Source organism: Oryctolagus cuniculus, chromosome X, assembly GCF_051225735.1.
Source record: "Oryctolagus cuniculus isolate XC-2025 breed Fujian yellow rabbit chromosome X, ASM5122573v1, whole genome shotgun sequence".
Classification (NCBI taxonomy): Eukaryota; Metazoa; Chordata; class Mammalia; order Lagomorpha; family Leporidae; genus Oryctolagus; species Oryctolagus cuniculus.
In genome coordinates this window covers 19362599-19388551 of record NC_142888.1, presented here as the reverse complement: position 1 = coordinate 19388551, position 25953 = coordinate 19362599, and the positions used below count along the sequence as shown (strand labels likewise).

At 34.8% G+C, this 25953-nt stretch overlaps 1 protein-coding gene across 15 annotated transcripts in view; it reads left to right on the top strand.

Annotated features, from left to right (window-relative positions):
* Positions 1-25953, top strand: part of DMD (dystrophin) — a 2249390-nt gene that overhangs the window by 134627 nt on the left and 2088810 nt on the right. The gene's annotated exons all lie outside the window — the stretch shown is intronic.

Genomic DNA, 25953 nt, shown 5'->3' with positions numbered 1-25953 from the left:
ATAAGGACACTGTGTCCCAAAGAGGTGGTTGAAGGAGATTATCTTTTTCTTTTCCTGCCTTGACATGTGAATTATGGTCATTCTGAAATAGATATGAAGGTAATGTCTATAATTAACAATGAAAGATTAAATCTCTCCAAATAAGTAATAATATATCACAACTTCTACAAAAAGAGTCAGAAGTTTTGCCACAGAAAATTTGTGAAGTAAATAAGCACCATTCATTTCTTAATTCACATTAGATGGTACTAGATTTCATTAATATGACTTTTTTCATATTGTGTCCTTCAAAAATTTCTGTGGTGAGCATCAGCATCACTTCCTGATTGAAAAACTATTCCATCTAGTAGCATTACAAAAATACACATAGCTACACATGTATACAAATGCATATTTCCCTTGCTATTTCTAGTTCTTTCATATCATTAATCTATCAATATTGTCAAACTTATGATTGATTATCTATAGCTAATAAAATTAAAATACACCAATACATAGAGATATTTGGAAAGTATCACAAATATGCAATTCTGGAATGAAGTAAGATAAATCTATACTCTTCTTTGTCATAGATATTCAAATAACTTTTTAATACATTAGAATTTGAAAAGTTGACCTTAAAAAAAATGCTCCAAAAGGAGCATTTTAAAAACAGCAAGTAATACCTTTGCAACCTGACAATGAGTTTAAGAGAAAATAGAAATATTATCAGGGTTATATTATACATTAATTTTTCTATTTGACAACATGCTATTATTTGAGTGTTTAAACATTTGAATCCACGTTGTAAAATTGCCTTAGTATGAAAAACTTAAAAGAGCACATTTGATTGCTTTTTGACCAAAGTAATGGCCCTTTAAGAATATCACTGTAGTAATACACATATTGTTTGCTTTTAGAATTACTCAAATAATCCATTGGAAACAACTGCTCAAATAATTAATTGCAAATAGACATTTCATTTGAATTTTTAAATGATGCAAAGCATCATGAGATGTAATAAAATCACCTTTTAAAATTTCATTTGCAAAGCCCTCTTAGGGCATTTAACTATGAAAAAGAGGTTGCTGAACTGAATTGATAACATAGTTTTTAAGATAATAATCTTTTGGTGTCTCTTACATGGCATAACATTTTGGAAAATACAATAGAGCATGTTATTTAGATGTTACTCTTTTTTTAAAGGATGACCAACTGAGTTTTGCAAATTTAAGAAAAAAAAATTCTAGTTTGGACAGAGCTATCAATACAGCTTCCTCTTTAGTACTGTAGTATTTATTTGAAATCCTTGTAGTCCACCATATGCTACATGTGAACAAATTGTCAAGTTCTTAACTACTTATGTGATTTAATAAAATAGATTAAAATCTTTGTCTTGGAAAGTCAAGTGCTTTTTAAAATTCTATTTTATCTTTCATCAAGACTTTATCTAAACAGTAAAACAGACTGATATCCTAACCTCTCCCTCAACTTCCAACTTCTACTGTAATATTTTTACTTATTAAAAATAATTTTTCATGTTTTCATCAAACTATTCTTTATTTCACATCTACAAGTTATGTGTGAGTGTGGTGTGAGTATATGTGTTTATATATATGTAAATGCACACAATTTTAAACCACAAAGTTCTAAGTTTCAGAGGCTGAACAATGATTGGAAATTTCTTTCTTTTTAAAAAAAAAATCTATTTACTTATTTGAAAGGCAGAGTGACAGAGAGAAGGAGAGACAGAGAAAGAAAGATACCTTCCATCCACTGGTTCACTCCCTAAAGATCTGCAACTGCCAGGTGTGGGCCAGACCAAAGCCAGGAGCTAGAAACCCCATCCTGCTTTCCTACATCCCAGGTGCATGAGCAGGGAGGTGAATCTGAAGCGAAGCAGCCAGGACTAGAAACTGCACTCCAGTATGGAATGCTGAGGGCACAAGCAGTGGCTTAACCCACTGCACCACAACTCTGGCCCCTAGAAATTGATCTATCTTTAAGGGTAATTTTCTTTTCATGTTTTGGTGATTTTTTTTATGTTAAAGACACATCATTTTTAAATAAATTGACAAATAATGCTAATATATGTCCTCTGTCCAATAGAACATAATTAATCAAGAAGGAACAAATACAGGACTTGGCGGGGGTGAGATTATACAATTTGGAGGGGGATGAGCTGTTTTAAGAAAAATAATAAATAAATTATGAATAGCAAATCAGCTAGGGCCTTGGGAAGGGCCCACATAATTAAAACTTTAATAGTTTCATGGGAAATCACCTATGTTTGAAGAGACTCATGGAGTAAATCTTTTCCCAGTTACATTTTAAAATAAAATTAATACTAGTTATATTTCTTTAAAGCATATATTATTTCTCAAAGACAACCTTTTATTTAATGCAGATTAGAGAGTTGAAAGAATTTATAATGATAGGAATTTGACATTTCTGCCTTTCATTATGAAAATATACATTGATTAAAGTGATGTCAAACTCAGTTAATGGAGGCGGTGCAGTTATTTGAGATATACAGGGTATGCAATTTGAAGCCAAGCCAAATCACAATGACAAGGAATAATGATGACCTTGGTTTATTTTTATACAGCACATTCAGGTTTTGATTGGATTCAGAGAGAGGCAATGGTTTTCTTTCTCACACTGTTCTGCTGTCGTCCTCGGAGGTTTGTATTCTGTTATCAAGGCAGTTGGTTCATATTGGAACATTTTTTTGGGAAGGTCATAGGACACAGTATGGAAAAAAGACATTCACTGAAACCAAGTTCAATATTAGAATTTATGAAAATGTTTCTCTTTGAGTAGTATGTTCTACACAGAATACTGTTCTTCAAAAAACAGAAAAAGAAGCAAACATAAACTTTGTGGCCTTTACTGCCCCACTTAAAACAGCCATGAAACTTCTTTGCTTTTCATGCTATAAAATATAAACACATGTTTGGAGTTCCAAAGTTTTATTTTAATGGCAGATATGGAAGTTAAAATGGCAGCATCATAATGTAGTTTACTCTTTTGCCTACTTTAGAGGGGTTTGTCCATTTAAATTCCATATAGTATTGTCCCTAAAATCTTTCTAAAATTTCAAGCACCCTCTATTTAATATTAAAAGTGAACAAGCCTTGCAGACAATCTGATATCCCCTTTTGAATGGGAGAATCTCTGTGGTGTATAACCCCTATGCAAAATATAATTACCACATTAACAACTAATATGAGTTTGCTTACTTAAAATTATATAAAAGATTTATTTTCTTCCAATGTTACTGCATATTATAATATTCAATGTGCTTTCATAAACCAGATGGCTTCTCCAGAGATTCTTAACTACTTCAACACCCAGGGCCTGGTCTTTCTTTTTCCTCATTCAGTATTACTGACCTGAACCTGGAAGTGAGAGAGAGACCTAACCAAACAAAACTAAAACCTGGAATCTGGTGCTTTAAGGGTATCTGACATTTCTCCACAACAGTTTTGAAAGGCAGCAAACAGATGAGAATGAAGAAAAATGTCCCAGATGGTTCATGTTTGAAAGAGTCATCCACCTGATAACCATATAACCTCCATCTCATGCCCATTAAAAATCTAAAGGGTAGTTGTTCCCTGCCCCATTGCTCACATCTTCCACTTAAGACCTCCATTTTAAGAGAGAACTTTTGTCTGCCTTTGAGCTAAATATTTTAATCTGATATCACTCATGAGAAATATTTGGTGATTTCAGTAGGTAAAAGAAGGCATGAAGCAATTTTCAGAGGCCCCACAACCCCCAACAGTGGCTCTGCATAATATATGTGATGATATTAAGCCCTAGGAAAACAACTGTTCTGAGCAGTCTGGACTGAGTTTAAAAATCAATTTCTTCCTGCTCTCCTTTATTATCTTTTGCCTTCTGCCTCAGTGCCTCCCTTTCACTCTGTCATTATGCACCCCATTCTTCACTAATGGAAAGTGGGAGAGAAGCGACAATTATCCTTTAACTGGAATGGAACTGTCATTTCTTTCCTATGCTGACAAAATGTTGTTGCTGTTGTTTTACTTATGCTTAAATGGCTCTTCCAGAACTGCTAACTCAATATTTTGACTCCATATAATTTTAAGGAAATAATTGTCAATATGTTTAAAATACTGGAAAATTGATTTTTTTCATGTCAGTTTTGAAAACTGGAATATATCTAGGGCTCATTAAAAATATTTACTGACTTTACATTACCGTTTAAGTAAAAGAGTCTGAGGAAGAGCTTTGCTTCTATTTTTATTCTGTTCATTTCATTTTGGCTTATGTGTTTTATTCATTTTTAGTATAAAATTGTGGTTGTTTTAGTGACTAGGAAGAATATTAAAATATTATGAAAGTCAACACTTATTCATATGATAAAGTGAGAATGTAGACAACTTAATGGGTTTTGAAGAAGGTGAATGTAAATTTAAAGAAACTTTTTAAAGAGGTTTAAATTGTTATGCTTTTAGTTTATATTTAGTAAATACTAAAACCATACATGAGAATAACAATGAAGAATTGACATATGCCAAAATATGTGATCTTTTGCCAATTTATCTTCAACTTTAGATGTCTCTTCAACTTTAGATGTCTCTTCAACATCATAAAAATTAATTTTTAAAAAGCCCTGTATTAATTGAGCACAGTTAGTTTATAGGATCCCATATTCTTCCCAATTATGGGAAAATAAAGGGGTAATCCTTTAAATGTTTTTACCCTCTCTTTGACTTTTGCTTTAAATTGCTCTCCCCTCTCCCATTCTGTTTTTGGCTAAGACTGTTGGAGAATCAGGACTATAAAAGGGCATAAACATCAGTAGCTTTTTGCTCATTCCTGGCACTCATCGTTATTAGCACACAACTTGTCTCCTCCTTTATCAGATTACAGTAGCAATAGCACCTTAGCCTCAGCTAAGTGCTGACTTAAAGGGCAAGGGAGTCAGCACACTGTTACAAGTGCAGATTTTAGCCTTGGGAACTGTGTGAGGATAAATTAAAGGAACAAGACAGAAAAATCACAGAATCTGATCTGCACAAGCATTTTCATCAAAAGCAAGTTGAGTAGTTTCTTTCTGTGTTGGTGCTTAAGAGTGCAGGATTCAAAAAAAATTGGTGACTAAGTGGACAAAATATTATCGAAATAGTTGGGAAAGTGGAAAAAAATCTGCAAAAACGATCATTTCCAATGACTCGCCTATATTGCGAAGTAACTGGGAAGGAAGAGAGAAAATTAGATTTTAATGAGCATAACCATATGCAAGAAATGTTGGTTTGTAGGTGGTTAACTGAAAGAGCTAACGGGAAACTCAGGCAGCTGGGGAATCCTAATTTAGTAGAAGCTGAAGGGCAGGGCAGGAGCCATGTGAACGAACAGCTGCTGAAGTGCTAGAGGATTCCTTTGGATTAGGTGTACACACCCCATCTCTAATGGGCTATGTGAGAGCGCACTAAGTACTATCACAGAGGTTCACCTTGTTCAAGCCTACGGTGTTTGCAGTGTTTTACTTTAAATGGCTGGAAATAGATTAGCTTTCAAAATAAATCGAGAAATAAAAATGCCCAAAGAAGTGACTCCATAAATTTTGGACTGTATGGCTTTGGGTAATCACTGTTCAAAGAAAGAACATATAGCTGATGATTTGTTATCCATTCATTCATTTATCCATGCAACAAGTATATATATGGAATGCCAACTTTGTGTCAGGTAACATCCTAACACCTGCAGATGGTATTATAAAAAAAAAATGAGCTTGTAGAGATTAGCATTTAGAGGAGAATGTAGGTATTAAATGCACATGCAATTTAAACTGCACTTGGGTTAGGGACAATTTATAAAGAGCACACAGTCATAAAAATGTATAATAGTAAGATCTAGACTAGTCTAGAAGTTGAAAAGATATTCCTTCGACAATGATAGTCAAAGTAAGAAAATGAAAAATTGAGTTAGGGAATAATTGTGCACAAGAAAAAGAGAGAGCAAAAACGTTGAAGCCGCAGGGAATATTTGTGTTGGTGGAACTGAATGTGAAGAAAGATCTAAAGGGATGTCAGCTTTCCTTGAGTATAACCTATAAAGGGAAGTGTGGAACAAGCCTGAAGATGAAATGATCGGCTGGGGTCCAGTCCTTCAGAGCCTTGAAGGTCTTGGGAGTGATGTTGTTTATGGTAAAATTCGTGAACAGCTTTTTACAGGTTTCAGCAAAGGCAGTGATTTGGATGTTTTTGTATTTTTTAAGACTATCACTCTGTTTCGAGAAGAAGGGATTAGAAAGTGTCAAGGCAGATGAAGGGCTACCAATCTGAAGTTATTGGGGTATCTTCTCCAGATGCATCAGCAGGTGTTGACTAGACTGGTGATACTGGAGGTGAAAAACCTGGATTTCTTCAAAGTTAATTTGTGGTGGATTGATTGATTGTGAGTGATTCTGATCAGTAAAGGTTGGTATTGAATTTTGTCTGGTGACATGTACAATTGGGAGAGAAATGGAAGGGAAACTAGAAAGATGGAAAGATTTGGTGTAGCTGCTGTTTTGTAGCTGCTGTTTCTGGTTTGCTTTTTTAAAAAAAAATGCAGATCATGGGCACTATGAGTATGGGGATTTGAAACCTAGAAATGAAGTTGTAACTGGAGATTTAAAAGTATGAGCCGTGGACTAGATGAGACTAGCTAGAAAGAGCACAGAGTGAAAAGAGAAGGAGGTCAGAAACTCAACAGGAAGATGAAAACACTCAAAAACTCAGAGAATCCTCTAGATAAAATGGTTAGATTCTAAGGAAAATAATATTCTGTAAAGATGGGCTGCTCCTTTCAATCTCCAATTTAATGAGTTTGTGAATGAGGATCTCACTTTCAGCCCCAGGTATCTTAGTTTCCACAGTCTCTGCCATCTATTTACCCCTAATTTCCTTTCCCATAATGTTATTTCTCTGAGATATCACCAAAATGTTGCCTTAGTAGAAAACCTCAATAAATATTTAAATTGCATAATGTATTCAGCTTTTTCTTGTACTCTGCACTTCCTAAAAATACCTTCTTCGGAAACCCCGTTTCAACTGACTACTGTATAATGAAATGAGCCTTCGCTGTAAAACATTTATCATAGTCAGAATTTCAATTGCTCAGTCAGAGTTGTTAAGTAATATGAAAAATCATCCTTTAGAGAATACGAAATTGCATAGATATGACAACGTAAGTTTGCACTTTATTTAATGCTAGTTTAGTTAATATAGATGCATATTGGAGAAATGTCTAAAAATTCTTGAGAACCATTAGTGAAATTGATTATTTTTAAATCTGCTAAAATAGAAAAAATGCTTAAAAACATTAACAAGTCAGTTTAAATAAAACTTGAATTATATTGAAGAGATAGGAATTTGAGTAATTTAAATTTAGTCATGGATGAGTATGATGATATACTTATTAGTTAGCTTTGGGGGAAGTAGAATTAGATCAAATATTAATATGATATTGGGCAAAAATTTTATCATTAGGTTTTTACTTGCTTGTAACAAAACATTGTTGAACATCTGCTATTTTCTCTCTCCCTTTTATGAGATTACTCTATACATCAGAGAAGAACACACACACACACACATACATATATGCATATAACTGCTATGAAATGTCAATTGAATTATAAAGCCTAGTAAAATTAATAAAAGCATTACTTATGATTGGTGTGATTATGGAAGTTTTCAGTGAATAATCCACTTTTCTAAATAGGCTGTACAGTATGGGTATATAGGGACATGAACTAGATAATTAGCATAAGAAGCAGTGATGCAGAGATAAGGATTAATGATGCATTGATTTATTTTACATACACAGTTATTGACAGTATCTAATATGTGCATAACACTGTTCTAGGTTCACCTAACCTTCAACAATAATAGATGCCATTTATAAAGCCTGCACTAAGTGTCAGGCAGCACTCTGAGTAAATCATTTGTATCTCAGCTAATACCCACATTATCTTTAAGAAGTTAGGGGAATGTAATCATTCATACTTACCCAATGAAGATTCAGAGAAAGAGGAAAATTAAATAATTTGCCTAAGATAGCTCAGCTGGTATGTGGTAGGATTAGGACTTGAATTTTGGCTCAACAATAATAGGGATGACGGTTCCTAACCAATCACTTGCCACAACTTCTCAGACCTTGTTAAATTCTGAGGATTATAGAACAAACTATAAAACGCAAGAATCATGCTACCTTCTATCAAGAACTAAACATATTCCATTGATAATGATCTCTTCAAAATCTTCAAACTTTCGACTTGTGTACTCAAAAACTAAAGACCTTGGCACACTGTGTGTTTTTTAAACTATTTTTTTATTTTATTTATTTTTTATTTATTTTTATTTATTTATTTATTTTTTGACAGGCAGAGTGGACAGTGAGGGAGAGAGACAGAGAGAAAGGTCTTCCTTTGCCATTGGTTCACCCTCCAATGGCTGCCGCGGCCAGTGCACTGCGGCCAGCGCACTGCACTGATCGATGGCAGGAGCCAGGTGCTTCTCTTGGTCTCCCATGGGGTGCAGGGCCCAAGCACTTGGGCCATCCTCCACTGCACTCCCTGGCCACAGCAGAGAGCTGGCCTGGAAGAGGGGCAACCAGGACAGAATCCGATGCCTGACCGGGACTAGAACCCAGTGTGCCAGAGCCACAAGGCGGAGGATTAGTCTAGTGAGCCGCAGCCCACACTGTGTTTTCTTTGACAAAAGCTGAGATGTCCTGAATAACCCCATGTTTATCCTCTGGACTCCACAGGGAACCATCCATGACAATATCTGTAATAGTGAACTTTCTTCACAATTTTATTTCTGTCTCCATTTTACTATATGAAACATGAAAAAAAGAATCAAAGAACCAATACGCCAATACAGCCCAATATACTTGTAATTGTCTGTAGTTGGCTTCCTTAGAGAGGTCTCACTAGTTTTTTTTTTTTTTTCCTGATTTTCTTTAAGTTAGACATAGGCAACTGTGCTACATGAATAGAAAATGGAAATGAACAAAATTTACTACTGTAAAAGATTAATTTGCATAGTTTAGTGTGACTTTTAATGATAATGATAAATATTCTAGTAGTTTTTTGAATAATCTAAATTACTATTTTTTGACATAGACAAATTAGCTTTTCTTTAATAATTACCTCATTTTAGTTGTCCACAGTGGTGTTGTATGAGGATAATTTAAAAATTCGTGACAATTTTGAATTAAAAAGCAAGTTGATTTTGATGCAATAATTTTGAAATCTAGGCACAGTTTTTTTTCATAATACAAATTTCCTGTAAACCTTTTCAAGATCATTCATATGCATAGATTTTCATTTTTTCACTAATATAAATTTAACTTTTAACTCCATTTTCCGACTTTTGAAGTTGTTTCCTCTGTGTGTGGGTACAAGGTATGCAATACAGTTCTGGAATGTGCAAGTAATATAGGCTGTGAATATTAGGATATGAAGTAAATGATGAGCCTGAAGTTAACCGATATACATCCTATACAATAATGTCAACATTGGTTTCCCATGCCTATCATCAGAAATGATCTTGAGAGTTTATCTGACTTGATAATGAGTTTATTCTCCTCTTGTCAAGAGGTATCTGGATCTCCTATGTATCTGGCAGGGTCCCATACTTGGGGCCAATATCTGCTTTCTTCCTAAGCACATTAGTAGGAAGCTGGATTGGAACTGGAGTAGCTAGGACTTGAATTGGCACTCTGACATGGGATACAAACATTGAAGTAGGCATCTTAACCCACTGTTCCCTGACACCTCTGGCCACCCAATAAATATTTTTAATGAGTTAATTGGTGTTTAACACTTCAATGAAGGGTATAAATACATCATTTACATATAACAATTTATAATTATAGTAATTATAATTTGATTTCATTTTATGAAGAATTTATATGAAAACAAAAGTACTTTAGTTCTGGTTGAAGCTTAACATATAAAATTAACAATAAATATTTGCTTTTTGTCATTTGGTTTTTATTTTCTCTTATTTTTCATATTCCCTTTCACTCTACAGATTTTGCTTCTTGGCTTTGCTTTTACTGTTTTTAACTCATTGTTTTTCTTTCTTTCATCTGCCTTTGTAAAGTCTCAAAAGACTAGTATCTAGAATACATAAAGGTCACACAAATCCAACACTAAGAACACAGATGATTCAATTCAAAAATGAGAAGAGACCTAAATAGACACTTCTCTAAAGCAGATATATGGATGGCAAATAAGCACATGAAAAGATGTTCAACAATACCAGCTATCAGAGAAGTACAAATTTAAACTACATCAAATTATCACTAACATACCTGCCAGAATGGCAAAAAAAAAAAAAAAAAAAAAAAAAAAAAAAAAAAAAAAAAGGCAAAAAATGGCAATTCTAAAAACTGAAAAGAAAGAAGAGAAATTGGATCTTCTGTATATTGTTATGTGAATATACAGTAGTATAGTCATTCTAGAAAAGAATTTGGGAGTTTCTTCTAAATTAGACATGCAGTGACCATGAGTACCAACAATTCTTGGGCATTTATCCCAGAAAATAGGAATTTATGTTAACACAAAAAAACTAAAAGTGAATGTAATAGAAACAAATTGTAAACAACTCAAATATCCATAAATGGGTGAATGCTAAACAAACTGGGATGCATCCATATTGTGAAATACACACTCATCAATGAAAAGGAATGAGCTATTGAACTCAGTATTCACATCTCCAATGCATCTCAAGAGCATCATGTTTATTGGGAAAAACACCTCAGAAGAATATATAAAATATTATTCCCTTTTCAAAGCATTATTGTAATAAAATTGTAGGCATTAAGAACAGATTACCGATTGCCAGACATCAGGAATAAAGAAGGGATGTTCTCTGTAGTGATGCCACAAGGGAGCCTCGTTATAGTGTTCTATATTTTGATTGTGGCACTTGCTACACAAAACTACGCTTCAAGTTACATCAAACTACACACATACTCACATACAGAGGCATACAAATTAATACATGTTATATCTTGTAAAATCTGAATAAGCCATATGAATTATATGGATAATTTCCCTCCTTTTGATATTTTACTGTAGTGCCAACATTATGGGAGGCATGAGGTTTGCACAAAACAACCCTGCATATTTCTTTGCAGCTTCATGTGAATATATAATTATTATAAAATAAAAATTTTTTAAATTTAACTTTTTAACAAGATCTCAGTGTCCTGAACCCACTATATCATTACAAGACCTAATCAAGGGGGCTGGTATTGTGGCATAATGGGCAAATCCAGAGCCTGTGACAGCAGCATCCAATATGGATGCTGGTTCATGTCCAGATGCTCCACTTTTGATTCCAGCTCCATGCTATAGCCTGGGAAATGCAGTGGAAGATGTCCCATGTGTTTTGGGCCCCTGCCACCCATGTGGAAGACCTGGATGAAATTCCTGGCTCCTGGCTTCAGCCTGGCCCAGCACTGGTTGTTACAGCCATCTTGCAAGTGAACCAGAAGATGGGAGATCTCTCTCTCTCTGTCTCTCCCTCTCTCTGTAACTCTGACTTTCAAATAAATGATTAAATTTTAAAGACTTAATCAAGGAGTAAGTCTTGTCAATTAATAAGGCTTGTAAACATCATTTAATGTAAAAAGGATGCTTTAATGCTAATCTACAAGGACATAATTTATTTCTGTATTATGAGAACATCATCACATACTGAACAAAATGTCATGGTGATTTACTCCATGTCCTGTATGTCCTGCTTTGTAACATATTGTTTTGGGTTGTTTATGACCAAAATGCCTGTATGGGTAAGGCTGGTGTTCCAGAAGTTATGTTGATCCACAGGTATACTAACTGGACTGAGACCAAGACTGCAATGGATTTTAAACCTGACTCTACATAACAAGCCAAGTAATCCTGAACAAGCCAATATTTATTTAATATTTACTGAGCACATACCATATGCTGGGTTGAGCACATCTACTAGTGATTGTCCTCGAGTAAATTAGAGAAATGTAATGCTGCTTCACAAGGCTACTTATTATTCGTATGAAAAGGGGGATGTGTGAAATCGCTTAGTGAGTGTCAAAGTGTTATGAATAATTTCTGTTCTTTGTATTATTGTAACTATTATTACTAATAGATCATTTATTTAACAACAAAAGATAAATATACATTTAGACACCACATTGTATAAACAGCTACATAGATCAAGAGATGATCTCTGATAGTGTGTGTATGAGTGCTTTTAATGTGGTCCTAAATAAATCTGTTCTTGTAATTGCTACTCCAGTCATGTTTCAAAAACACAAATCAGACTGTGTCTATAGCTTAAAATCCATTAGGGACTCTTTTAACTGCAGGGTAAAATCCAAGCCTCTAAAACACAAGATCTTTATAATATGCCATCTGTTCATGTCTCCCACCTCTTTATCAGCTTCCCCACCAAGAAGTCTTCTCTGTAGCAATAAAATTAGTTTTGATTCCACAAACATACTAATAGTTTCATGCCTGAGACTTGTTCCCATTTCTTAGAATGTTCCCAAAAATGCAGTATCACCACATCTCTCCCACCAACAACTTCTATTATTTTCAGCTTTGCTCATAGAACATCATTAAAAAGCATTCCTGATGCCCGTGGTCAGAATATGGTGCTTGTGATATTTATTCTTATTACAAAGTCACTGGAGTTATCTTTGCAAGCACTCATATCATCTATTGTTGATCTCAGGTTATCTTGACTTCTGACTCACTCCTTCATCCTTGAGGAGGAGAGCTTGTACTTTTTATCCATAGGTGCCTTGTGCCTAACAGCTTGTAGGTACACAAATCAATGATTAAACATGACAACATTTATCTGTTACGTAGTCATCAAATCACTGTGAATTTGAAACTCAGGTACATCCAGACACTGTCATGTCTAACAGTGAATACTGACATATATTACTTTATTCACACACATCATGCACACACTAAAGAACAGAATAATCCTAAATGCAGTTTTTTTTCTTCTATATCCTCAGTACATGATATCAGCTAAAAATGTTGGTTGCTTAATCTAGAGTGCACATGTAACCAGTGATATTTTTGATTTATCTGTGTAATTTGTTTTATTTCTTCATTAATTTCAAAAGAAATGGCAGTGTTTTAAAATGAACTCTGATTTGTAGGCCTACCTTTGGAAATGTCAAATTGATGTGAAGCCTTAGAGAGAAAGGGAGAGTAGAAATTGTGAGAATCTCTTCTACTTATTCAGCATAAGCATGGCCTCTTTGATTTGGATACAGGAGCTCTAAGTCTCTGTTGCTGGGTGTCTAAGGACAAATGTCTAAGAAAGTGAATGGTTGGCTTGGACCACCTTGAAGACAAGTGTTCACTGCTGCTTGAGCTATTGTTGGAGGTTTCCAGAAAGGGACTTAGAACGGAATGTCCATTCCAGAGAGGATTCAGTTTCAGATGGCTGCCTTCCTGAGCTCATTTTCCACTCTGAAGGCTGGCCACAGTGATTGGAAATTTTTCATCTGCTTTTAATCCGCAAGAGAGCTCATTTATCAAAGGAAAGATAGCTGCTGGGTAAATATGTGTGTAAAAGCATGGAACACCATTACACGTATGCCCAAACTCAAGGTGAGAAATGTTTATTGAATGACTCAAATTAATGGAATTGAAGAGCCTCTTAAACAAAAATAGGATCTACTGAGTCAATCTAACAGCCTGCTCATTTTTAGACATACTTGTCATTTATTATTTTTGTACTAAATACGTGTATAAGTATTTTAGGGCCAGTGAATTTTGAGTATTATGTTAACATACTATTCATGTAGTAATGAATTTCCAAATACTTGTGTCTTGAAACCTCCCAGTTTCTAGAGAATTACAGAAATCTATAGGTCTAGTACACATAGATATTTTACAGAAAAAAATTACCTGTGTGGTAATCTTGATTTACTGATGTAGTGAATCTTCTGACCCAGTTTTAAATTGAAATTGAGTTTCTACAAACCAATAAAGTGACTTAGTAACTTTTTCTTTGATATTTTATTTTTAAGTACATTTATTTAAAGGGTTTTTAAGTGACATAAGGACAATCTGTTTGGACTTGGAGGCTTTTCACCAAAGAAGAGGTTTGATATGGTTTCTTTAATCCATAGTAAGTTTTATAATGATGGCTCTATAACTGAACTTTTTCTTAATGAATGCATAAATTATTGTATTAAGTCTTCACCTAGAATAAGATATGACTATTTTTTGATCTTTAGTGCCAAAAGCAAAGAACTAGCACTACCCAGCCAGAAAACAGTCCAGGCCCTGCATTGTGCCCAGATTAAGCTAATAAGGATTCTTCTACCTGGGACTCATATTTTTGAAATCTGGTATGAAGTTTGGAAAATTGAAAATATAGACGGAATAAGTAGTGGAGGACACTTGAATTCTAATCCTACATCTAGAAATCAAGTTCTACTATAGAGACATTAATTTGCATACATCTTATCTGTTATAATATTGATGATGACATTATCATCTCAATATTTTGTGTGTGAAATGTAAGTCATAAAAATTGTGACAAAGGAAAATAATTCCTACTCTACAGATGAGGTAAGGGAGTTCATAATATTTAAAATATAGTTTCATTGATTTTGTTATCTCTACTACTAGATTACATCCTTCTTGATATTGCAAACCATATCTTATATGTACTTATATTCTCACAGATTTTATAATATTATTTTGTACTAGAAAGAAATTCAATAAATATGTATTAAATTAATTAACTAATGTCCAGAAGTGGTATAAACAAGTGTTTCAAACAAGTTAATAATGACTAACTTTTGCAAATAATAACCAATTAATAAATGAATAATTTTTCAGCAGTAATCTTTCTTTTGGAAATAATTTATATTAAAAAATCCCAATTAACTTAAAAATAACATATGCTGTTGATTCAGTTTGAACCCAGATATTGTTTATTTGAATTTTACCTATGGATTTTAATTGCTTACATTAAAATACATTCTCAAACACAAATTCCTTTTTGGAATCTTGGGCCCTTAAGATAAATAAATGCATAGCCTTTGTACTACAAGTATAAGAGTTACTAATTGGTGAATAAATCATTTACTTTTCTGATTGTAGGAAACTACTAAATTATATACATACATGAGGATAGTGTCTCTTTTTTCAAATAATAAAATCAATTGTTATAAATATTAAATTATGTGTTTAGCATGATTACATAAGTTTCAGAATAGTTTCAAATGTAAATTACTATGGGGAAACATAGTGAGGAGTTGGTATGCAGAGGAGGGACAGAAGAATATCTGACTTAATTTTTTAATTAGAATGCTTTTGGATCCCATTTTAGAGAGTTGTTTTCTCTAAGATATTAACCAAACTTTCATGGTTTGTGCATGTGAGCACAGCTGTGTGTATGAGTGAGTGGCTCAGAGTTTGTGTGGCATAGGGAGAAGAATGTGGAGATGTCTTGCAGTATGTTGTAAGAGTATTGCTGAACTAAAATACTTAACTTCCAAGAGGCGAATTAATTTTTGTTTGAGTATGATTTTGATATAGCCTTGAATTTATTATTACAATGTTTGCCTTGAAAAGAAAAATTGCATATTGCTTAGAAATAAATTTAAAGGAAGAAAAACCATTGCTATATAAACCAGAATTTAAACTGAAGGTTTTTAAAAGCATTGTGATGTATTTCTCTTATAGCTGAAATTTGAAAACTGATGAAATTTTTGTATCTTTGTACATTTAATATGTCTAAACTATGCTCAATTAACTGTCAAACCTTTATATCTAATTTACAGGGCAAATAAAACCAGTACTTGAAATGAAACTGCCATATACTCATATTACTAAGCATCAGTCAAAAATATAATAGCATCTGCTACTTCCTCTGTTCTGAATTGGGTATAGATTGTTTGTTATTAGTACACAATTGATAGCTACAAATATGCATGCGGCTAGAAAGCAGAACATTCATTTTATTGATGGCAATTACTAGCATGATTTTTGACATCTTACTCATTTGGAGAGTGTCATTTAATGTTAACTGGAATGCTTTCACATTCTTAATGAATTTGTCCATAGAATAAAATCAAACATGTCTGCTATGCTTTGAGCATCAAAAATCTTTCAAACAAAAGGAGAAAAAAGCCAAAGTAGGAAAATGACATTTTTTCATGCCAGTTACAACATAGGTACTTTGCTGCATAAGAAATTAAACCTTCTTTAGATGTAGGCAAATTGGGTGGTTTAGCTTTCTTTCCTCTTCATTTCTAGAATATTGTGCCTGTTTTTCTTTTATGAAAAGTCTTGCCCAGTATCTACTTTTTTATAGATGTTTCGTACCTACAATTGTAAGCATATTTATACAATGTGTACTTTATTTATATTTGGTGTGTGCTAAGTCCTTAAGATTGATACTTAATCAATGGTGAGAGGATAGGTGGGTCCTAGCCTGGCTGGCCTCTGACAGTAACTTTGTTTAATTTTTTTTGTATGAGTGGTAGAAGAGAGGTGGCTAGCTCTAAGCAGTACACTCAAATATGTTTCCAGCATTTACTTTGTATCTAGTAGTAGCTTAGACAGTGAAGGAGATAAAATAATAAAATATGTGTTGCCAAGGAGTGTTTTTTTACCCTGAAATGTTTAGAAGATTCAGACTTTTTTCTAGATGACTGAAAATATCTGAAAAAGTTTGCAAGTTATAAAGTACTGACAATACAAGGGATTTCCCCTGAAGAAAGCCTCACTGCCTTCTTAGTTCATTAAGATCCGTGCTGCTGTATGTAGTACAACTCTCTCACTTAGAAGAGACACGTCTTATCTAACAAAATTTTCCATCTTCATTCAGTCACTCACAAACCCATTGGATTTCCTATATCAGAGTAAATGTTAGAAAAAAATGTTTAATAAAGCATAGTTTTTACCCTCCCCACGCCTGCAAGAAAAAGGAGACAAGCATATAAATAGTAAGTCCAGTGCCATGTGGAGGTTGCTATCATACAGGTTTATATGAGTTTCAAAGGAAGTATATATGAAGGAACCCATTAGTCTTCTAAGGAGATTCAAGACCAAAAAGGTAGACTTGATAGTGGCTGAGGTTTAATGGAAGAAGATAATTTGCTAGATTAAGACAGAGGGAACAATATGCATGAAGACGTGGAGAAAGGACATACAGTGTATGTCTTTAGGAAATTAAATGAGGCCAGCGCCACGGCTCACTAGGCTAATCCTCCGCCTGTGGCGCCGGCACACTGGGTTCTAGTCCTGGTTGGGGCGCCGGATTCTGTCCCAGTTGCTCCTCTTCCAGTCCAGCTTTCTGCTGTGGCCCAGGAGTGCAGTGGAGGATGGGCCAGGTGCTTGGGCCCTGCACCAGCATGGGGGACCAGGAGGAAGCACCTGGCTCCTGGCTTCGGATCAGTGCAGCGCGCCAGGCACAGCGGCAACTTGGGAGGTGAACCAACGGAAAGGAAGACCTTTCTCTCTGTCTCTCTCTCTCACACTGTCTAACTCTGCCTGTCAAAAAAAAAAAAAAAAAAAAAAAAAAAGAAAGAAAAGAAATTAAATAAATGAACATTGCTCAGGTCAAACACCCAATGATACAGTGAAGCTGAACATACAAATAGGGGTCAGAACATGAAGAACACATCAGGAAGTTCTAGGCCACACTAAGAAGTTGGGAAGGTAATGAATAACTTAGAGCAGATGATTAATACTATCCAATATTTGCATTTTAGGCCTTTATATACAAGAAAGTATTCTGACACCATATTGATGCATCACAGATTGGAGATATACATCACAGTACAACCTCATAGCAGTATGTTCTCAAAGTTGAGCTTCCATGGGCATTGCTTGGTTATCAAAACATAAGATTTCTTAGCCCTGCCCTCAGTATGTGAGGTAATAATTTTCGTTCTTAGAAATTCTCAAGGCGATGCTGATATCTCTGTTTCTGACCCCACAGGGAAATAACCTCAGACTTGGAGCATTGTTTCCAAGTTGCATATTAGAGTAACCTGAAGAGCTTTAAAATTGTGGCCATCTAGAGCCTTGATTATAGACCAATTAGATCAAAATGTAAAGCACACCAAGTGCAGATTGTGGTGAGAGCCAGTGTCCTGAAGATAGATTTAAGAAGATTGTGGTTGTATCCCAAATAAGAGACGCACTAGGACATTAGGAATGAAAAAGATGGAATGTAGTCAACACATGTTTAGATATTTAATTGGTTAAGCTTAGTCATGGAATTTTACTAGGTAACGAGGAAAGAGAGAAGAGTGGAGAGAAAATTGTCAAATATAAATTTATATCATATATATTTGTACTTACTATTTAAAAACAAAAAAAAAAAAACTGGCACAAAGCTTATATACCAGGCCAGCGCCGTGGCTCAATAGGCTAATCCTCCGCCTAGCGGCACCGGCACACGAGGTTCTAGTCCCGGTCGGGCGCCAGATTCTGTCCCGGTTGCCCCTCTTCCAGGCCAGCTCTCTGCTATGGCCCGGGGAGTGCAGTGGAGGATGGCCCAAGTACTTGGGCCCTGCACCCACATGGGAGACCAGGAGAAGCACCTGGCTCCTGCCTTCAGCACAGTGCGATGGCCGCAGCGCGCTGGCCACGGCGGCCATTGGAGGGTGAACCAATGGCAAAGGAAGATCTTTCTCTGTGTCTCTCTCTGTCACTGTCCACTCTGCCTGTCAAAAAAAAAAAAAAAAATCTTATATACTCAGGAAAAACAATAGTTTTCAAATGTCCTCTCAATTATTTAAGCAATCTAATTTAAGGTTAGTAATGTCAATTTGTAACTTAAGTTTGAAGACAAACATTAGACCTTGTGTTTTGCCATTTTGATGCAGCCAGGTTATGTTTCTGGGAGATTGTGTAGTTATGACTTGAGCTCTGAGAAATACAACACACATGAATACTTCATCATAGTGTGATATCTAGCATGGGGAGGGCTCCTCATAAATCCTGACTGAAGGCTGAGTTTGGAAGTTAAGGCAGACTTTATAATATTTCATTTATATAAAACAGTCTATGTTGTGGAATAGAGAGGTGGTGATACCGTAGTTTGTTTATCATGGCTAAAAACAGAACAGGAAATAGTGTCCTCCAATGGGGAAGAGCAATTAGAATAATCATTAATTAGGGTATTAGCAACTCCTTTGTGCAGGACTGTTATTTGTTAGCTGAAATAAAGCCCCCTGCTTTGATTATAGTTATCATCTTGTGAAAATATTGAGTGTATTTAAGTTGCTAAAGGAAATTAGAAGTAGGGTAAAAATCACATTTACTTAGAAATCCCTTGCACTGAAAGGCACTGATTACTGCAAATCAATATGGGAACATTTCATTCATTCAAGGAGATTATTACAGGTGACAAGTTTAAAATTAACCTTAACTTATAAATTGGCAAATATTTTTTTCTTGCTAGAGACTGATGTCAACTCTATGTTGTGTGCATGTGTTATCCTGACCCAGTTGGCTGTTCCTACCTCCTATCACCTATCTCCTCACCTCCTACACCCACTACTTTAGCCAAAGGGCCCTATATATACACTCTCAATCTACTGTGGTTATGTATTGTCAGGGATACATCTTCCTGAAATGGCCTTCCCTTTATGCCTCTTCTCCTTACGAATAATGTTAGTAACTAAAGTCTTTTTTTCATCTCATCTCTAAAAAAATCCTTTCTTAATTTCTTCTCTCCAGTCTCCCTTCACTTCACTGATGGCAGTTAAGTACCACTTAAAAGTATTTCCATGAAAATGCATATCATCTTTCATTATATTTTGTCAATTTGTTTACATTAATACTAGAATGCAAATACCTTGTTGTGTTTATCAGTATTATGATGGTAGTGTTATTTTGTTGTTGTGTCTCTCACTCCTGCCCATATCTATAGATGAGCATAGGAATTAGCACATAAAGTTATTTAATGTTTTAGAATAAACAAATAAATATCAAAAACATATGAGTTACAGACCTCATTCTAACACAATTATTACAGTTAATCATCTTTTTTCGATGTTATTCTAGTAAATGAAAGAAGAAAAGTTCGTGGAAAATGCAGATTATACAAAAATTATGCAGGATTTCAAAACTTTGCATCAAAATAAATTTATATTTTAATTCTCTTTTTTAATGAACTCTTTAAAGCACTCTATATATTATATATACATATATAAAGGGAAAGATGAGAAAGGTCTCATTTCAAATGCAAAACATTGTAAATGGAGGATAAGGAGTATATTGTTTTCTCTAGGGCCATAAAAAAGAGGCAGAGCCGACTGGGTGCCTTCCACCAGAAAGCTGTTATTTTCTGACTGCGCTGGAGGCTGGGTGGGATCGGTGTTCATTTCCTTGGAGGCTTCTCTCCTTGACTAGCAGACAGTGCCCTCACCATTAGTCTTCAAGAGGTTTTCTTCTTCAGGTAAAGAGTCTGGACTGATTTCCTCTTTTGAGAGAGACACCAGTCCAATTGGATTAAGACCCACCCTAAAGACCTCATTGAACCTTAATGACCTCTTTAAAGACCCTGTCTCCAAATTTAGAAATATTCTGAGGCACTGGGAGTTAGGACTTCAACGTATGACTTTTGAGAAAACAGGGTATACAATTCCGCCTATAACAAGGAGCCATTCCAAGGACAGTTTTGAGAGCAAAAGAAACGGGCCTCTGAGTGGAACACAGGGAAGTGGAAAATGACTCAGGGCTGTTCTCTTCCTACACTCTTCCTCTGACCCCATTGGATCCCTGGGAAACAGTCTTTTTATCCCCACCTCTAAAAGGATTGTGTTGCTTGAGAGTCTATTTTTTCCCCTAAGTCAATGAGGACTGCAGATTGTGCGATTGTAGTGCAAATTAGTCCTTTGTGTAAGGTACAATAGCAATTTGTAACCACTAAGCGCCAGAGGGCAAAATAACAGCAGGAGAGTAAAGAGAAGGTGAACAGAAAAGGACTGAGGGCTGAAAGGGTGAGAAAAAAGGAGAAATTAAGTTATACATTAAGAAGGCAGGACTTGTTAAAAGATGATGCCTGGATACAGAGACAGACAAGCTAAATAGACAGAGATGGCTAAAGGAAACCTGGCATTTGGTCTACAGTTTTGCTCTTCCACCTGCTTGGGACCCTATGGTAAATAACGAAGACATAACTCATCATACCTGGGAAGAACCTTTCCTTCATTTTACAGATGTGGAAAGTGAAACTCCAGTTTGCATAGATAGATACAAAGCTAAGCTCATGTGGATCCTAGCTGGGGTTTTTCATAGCATCCCACACTGCTCTGTAGATGCAGAATTAGAACAAGTCTGTGGAATAAAAGGACCAAGGTAATATCTCATAATGCTTCCATAACCCCCACTACAACTTAGAGTGATCAATTGACTTGCCTACAGCTTACACAATAACTATATGCATATACATGGAGTGATACCTTGTACATATAAGCATGTAAGTATCTACACATATATTTGTTCATAGCTATTATGTCTGTTTATTAAAACAATCTAGCAATCAAGTACCAATTTTCTATATATACAGAAGAAGGTGAAAAAGTTGGGAATTAAGTCAGAACTATCACTCCCAGACTTAAGATCAATTTCAAAATCCCTTTACCACCAGGCCTGTGTTTGTCCTGCTTGCTTCAACTTTTGCCCCACCCACATACTACAAATTCCAGGTATGCCAAAGTTCCCTGTTTCTAGAAGAGGCCAGGCTCCTCCTCATCTCTGCATTTGTATATGCCACTTTGTTTTCCCTTTTCTCTTTTGTTGTTATGGTAAATTCCTAAGTTTCTTCTTCAGGACCTGTGGCCTGCCTTGGACAGAGCTGAAAGGAGTACCTTTGGTGCTTTGCACATATCTCTCAAATCATTGTCGTGTAGAAATTAGTTACTATCACTTACTATCATTTGTGACCACTTATTATCATACTCCTACCCACAGAATGTGAAAGAAGGCCCTTAGAATAAATGTTGGTGTAATAGTGGGCAAAAAATATATAAGGCAATTATTATGATGAAAATGGAGCTTTACACTTACTGGAATATACGTTTGAGTCATGTCTATATTCTCAGCAATTATATTGGTGGATATTCTGTGTTGTAAGCAATGTAAATCATAGAAATAAATATTCTAATCTTTGAGGCTTGAATATTCAATGATGTTAAATAAATGTTCAACTCATATAGATGATTATTTTGGAAATTAGGAAACAGATTCCAATTTAATGAGTTTTTCAGTACATAAACTATACTTTGTTAAGCTTAGCTTAACAACTGAAATATTAACATAGCTTTCTTATGCATGTTTAAGATACATGGAAATGAAAAGCAAAATGTTATAGGAAGGATGTGATAAGAATGTTTAACTTGTTCATTATATCTATTTATTATAAAGTTTTTGGGGTATTTCACTAGTGTTATGATTGAGAATCTTTAGCTCTGGAAGACAAATCTTTTGCATCATTGACTTCTAGATGAATGAGATAGCCAAAATAAAATTTCATCCATCACTATCTGAGGATGTATCCAAGATGATATTACACCCTGGATTACTTCATTATTCTCACTTGTACATTTGTGAATTTCCCAAAGTTTCTCCAATGAGGATTTTATTATAAAATATCAATTATATATTTTTTTAAACTTTTATTTAATGCATATAAATTTCCAAAGTACGACTTATGGATTACAATGGCTTTCTCCCCATACCGTCCCTCCCACCCACAACCCTCCCCTTTCCCACTCCCTCTCCCCTTCCATTCACATCAAGATTCATTTTCGATTATCTTAATATACAGAAGATCAGCTTAGTATACATTAAGTATGGATTTCAACAGTTTCTCCCACACAGAAACATAAAGTGAAAAATAATAGATGATTTTTTAAAATGATGATGAAATCAGAGCAGACCTATTGTCATGTTTAATCCCAGTGAGAGTCAAGTTGGGAATTGATAATTTTTTTTTTTTTTTTTTTTTTTTTTTTTAACAGAGGATCAGTTTAGTATGCATTAAGTAAGGATTTCAACAGTTTGCACCCCCATAGAAACACAAAGTGAAATATATTGTTTGAGTACTCGTTATAGCATTAAATCTCAATGTACAGCACATTAAGGATAGAGATACAAATGATACAAATCTCATTGTAAGATAAAAATATATTAAAATATAATTGATATTATATATATCAATTATATTTTAATATATTTTTATCTTACAATGAGAATGAGATAGGCTTTAGTGTTGACAAATAATTTCAAATATTTCATTTAGAAGTACTTGGGCTAATATCATATTGTTCTCACTTCCTTAAAAACCCTGATTTAAGCTTTCCCATATAAGCATTGATTATACTGTCTTTGTTTACAATATTTATATTTGGAATCTGCTGGCCAATTCCCATCTTCCATCTGTGAAAACAGACAGCTTGTCTTACACATCTTTGTACTTTACCTCAAAGTAGATCTGCAGTATCCACAGAAGATATTGAACTCAGAGTTTAAGACGACAGAAAAAGAAAGGGTAGTAGAGGGAAAGCCTACATGTAGTCCAGGTCAGACAGACAGACAGACAGAGTACATTAATATGATCCAAGGGTTCAATAAGGAGAATCAAAATTATTTGGTTATAAGTGACTGGTACACTGTTGAAGAAGAGGAAAAGAGATAGGGACAGCAAACACCATGATACAAATCCCCAGTAAAGTCTCTATTTTTCTCTGCAAAAGGTTTCTGTAACCATATAAATTAGGGAAATGCTGTTTACTAGATCCTCTTCTTAGAGTTTCCCTTAGAGTACATATTAAAGATGCTTTGGAAGCCTACAGTAAAGATACTTAACTTTTAACTCAGTTTCATAAAACCATTTCACAATGGACATCCATCAATATACAGTCAATAAAAGTCCATTTACACAAGGATTTATGAAACATATTTTAGAATTCTTAAAAATAGTCATCCTGACTAATTGGTGAGGTTATGATAATATTAACAGAAACAGAGAAAAAAGAAATGAGATAAAAACTGGAGGTCAATGAAAAGAGAGCCATTTGTTTTGAGATAATACTGCAGAATTGTTGATGATATTTCCAGGTGGGAATACAATAAGTCTTTTGTAAGGATGCCTGAAGTGAAGAGTTAGAACTAGATTGAAGGTCAGGATTTTGGGACATGGTTAAGACATCCCTTGAAATGCCCATCTCATATCACATTGTCTGGGTTCTTCCTGGATTCTTCCAATTCCAACTTCCTGCTAAGGTGCAACCTGGGAGGCAGCAGGTGATGGCTCAAGTACTACAACCAAGTAGGAGACCAGGATTGAGTTCTGGACTGTTGGCTTCCACCTGGCCCAATCCTGGCTGCTGCAGGTATTTGGGGAATGGACAGTCTCTCTGTGTTGATCTCTCTCTTCCTTCCTTTCCCTCCCCTCCCTCAAATAAAAACAAACAAATAAATATATATATATATATACACACACACATATATATATATATATACATATATTTAAATAACCAGAGAGAGATATTTGGGGATTTTCTACATGGAGATAATAGTTGAAATTAGAGGAGAGTAAGATTCCTATGGGAGGGAACAAACTATCAATGAAAGGGTAAGAGAACCCTGTGTGTGTGTATGTGTGTGTGTGTGAATGTGTGTGACTCATTTAATCCTCATAAACAGACTGTTAGGAAAGAATCATCACCTTTCAGAAATGAAAGAAACTAAAGCACAACATTTGAGTAACTTTCTCAGTGTCACATATATCTAATATATGGCAGACATAAGATTATGAGCCCTGCCCTAAAAACTTGCTCCAGAATCTATTTGCGTATACATGTAATTCATACATTTTAAAAATACTAAAATCGTTTTTGTATAGGTACAATGAGCACATAGTTTTAATTTATGTCTTTCTTTGGAGTACAACACATTTTCAATTATTGGCTGGAAAGGAAGCTTCAATAGATTCTTTTTGGCAAACAGTGCTCTCATTCATGGGAGGCACTTCATTCTGAGCCAGGCTGATCTCTGCACAATACTGGTTCCCTGAGAATAAACCCTTGTGATGGCATCTGCCATTTTGGATTTGGTTTGGAATAAAAAGGATACAATTAAAATAGGAAATAAATTATCAATTGCCTTCCATTATTATTTTATTTATTATTTTTTACTTTAGGCATATGAAATAACATTTATTGGAATGTGGTAAAATAAATTTTCAAGATAATTATGCCATACAATTTAAGCAATTATTTCAAATGACTTCTTTTACAGATAAAACAGTTCAGTAAAATTAAGGCTTGGCCTTCCTTTTGTTTGACAGATTTCTTATTAATTTCTTAATAAATGGACTTTCTATTTCAAAATTAGATTTCATATATAAAACTTAATGTCAGTTCAAAATGAAACATCATTTTTAAAAAGAGAACAGTTTATTACTATTTTGATACCAATACTTAAGTGTATGATATAAATATGTGCATGTAATTCAGTTTACAAATGACAAAGAGATGTGAAAAGAAAGCAAGACCTAATATAGAATAAGTTCTTCCATTAAACCTTACTTTCCATCTGGAAATGACACAGCCAGGTGAGATTGTGCTGGCGTAGAGTGAAACTTCAGGCATATATACATTGTAAGACACATCAAACCTTCTGTACATGCAAAATAAAGAGAAAGGCAAAGGTAAAACAATGCACAGCATTGAGTATCAGACTTCCCATGCTCCTTTTCCTGGCGCCCTTTGAACTTACCATCTCTTCCTTTTTTTGAACATCAATTTTTAAAAGATTTTTGGGGCCAGTGCTGTGACTCACTTGGTTAATCCTCCGCCGATGGCGCTGGCATCTCATATGGGCGCTGGGTTCTAGTCCCGACTGCTCCTCTTCCAGTCCAGCTCTCTGCTGTGGCCCGGGAAGGCAGTGGAGGATGGCCCAAG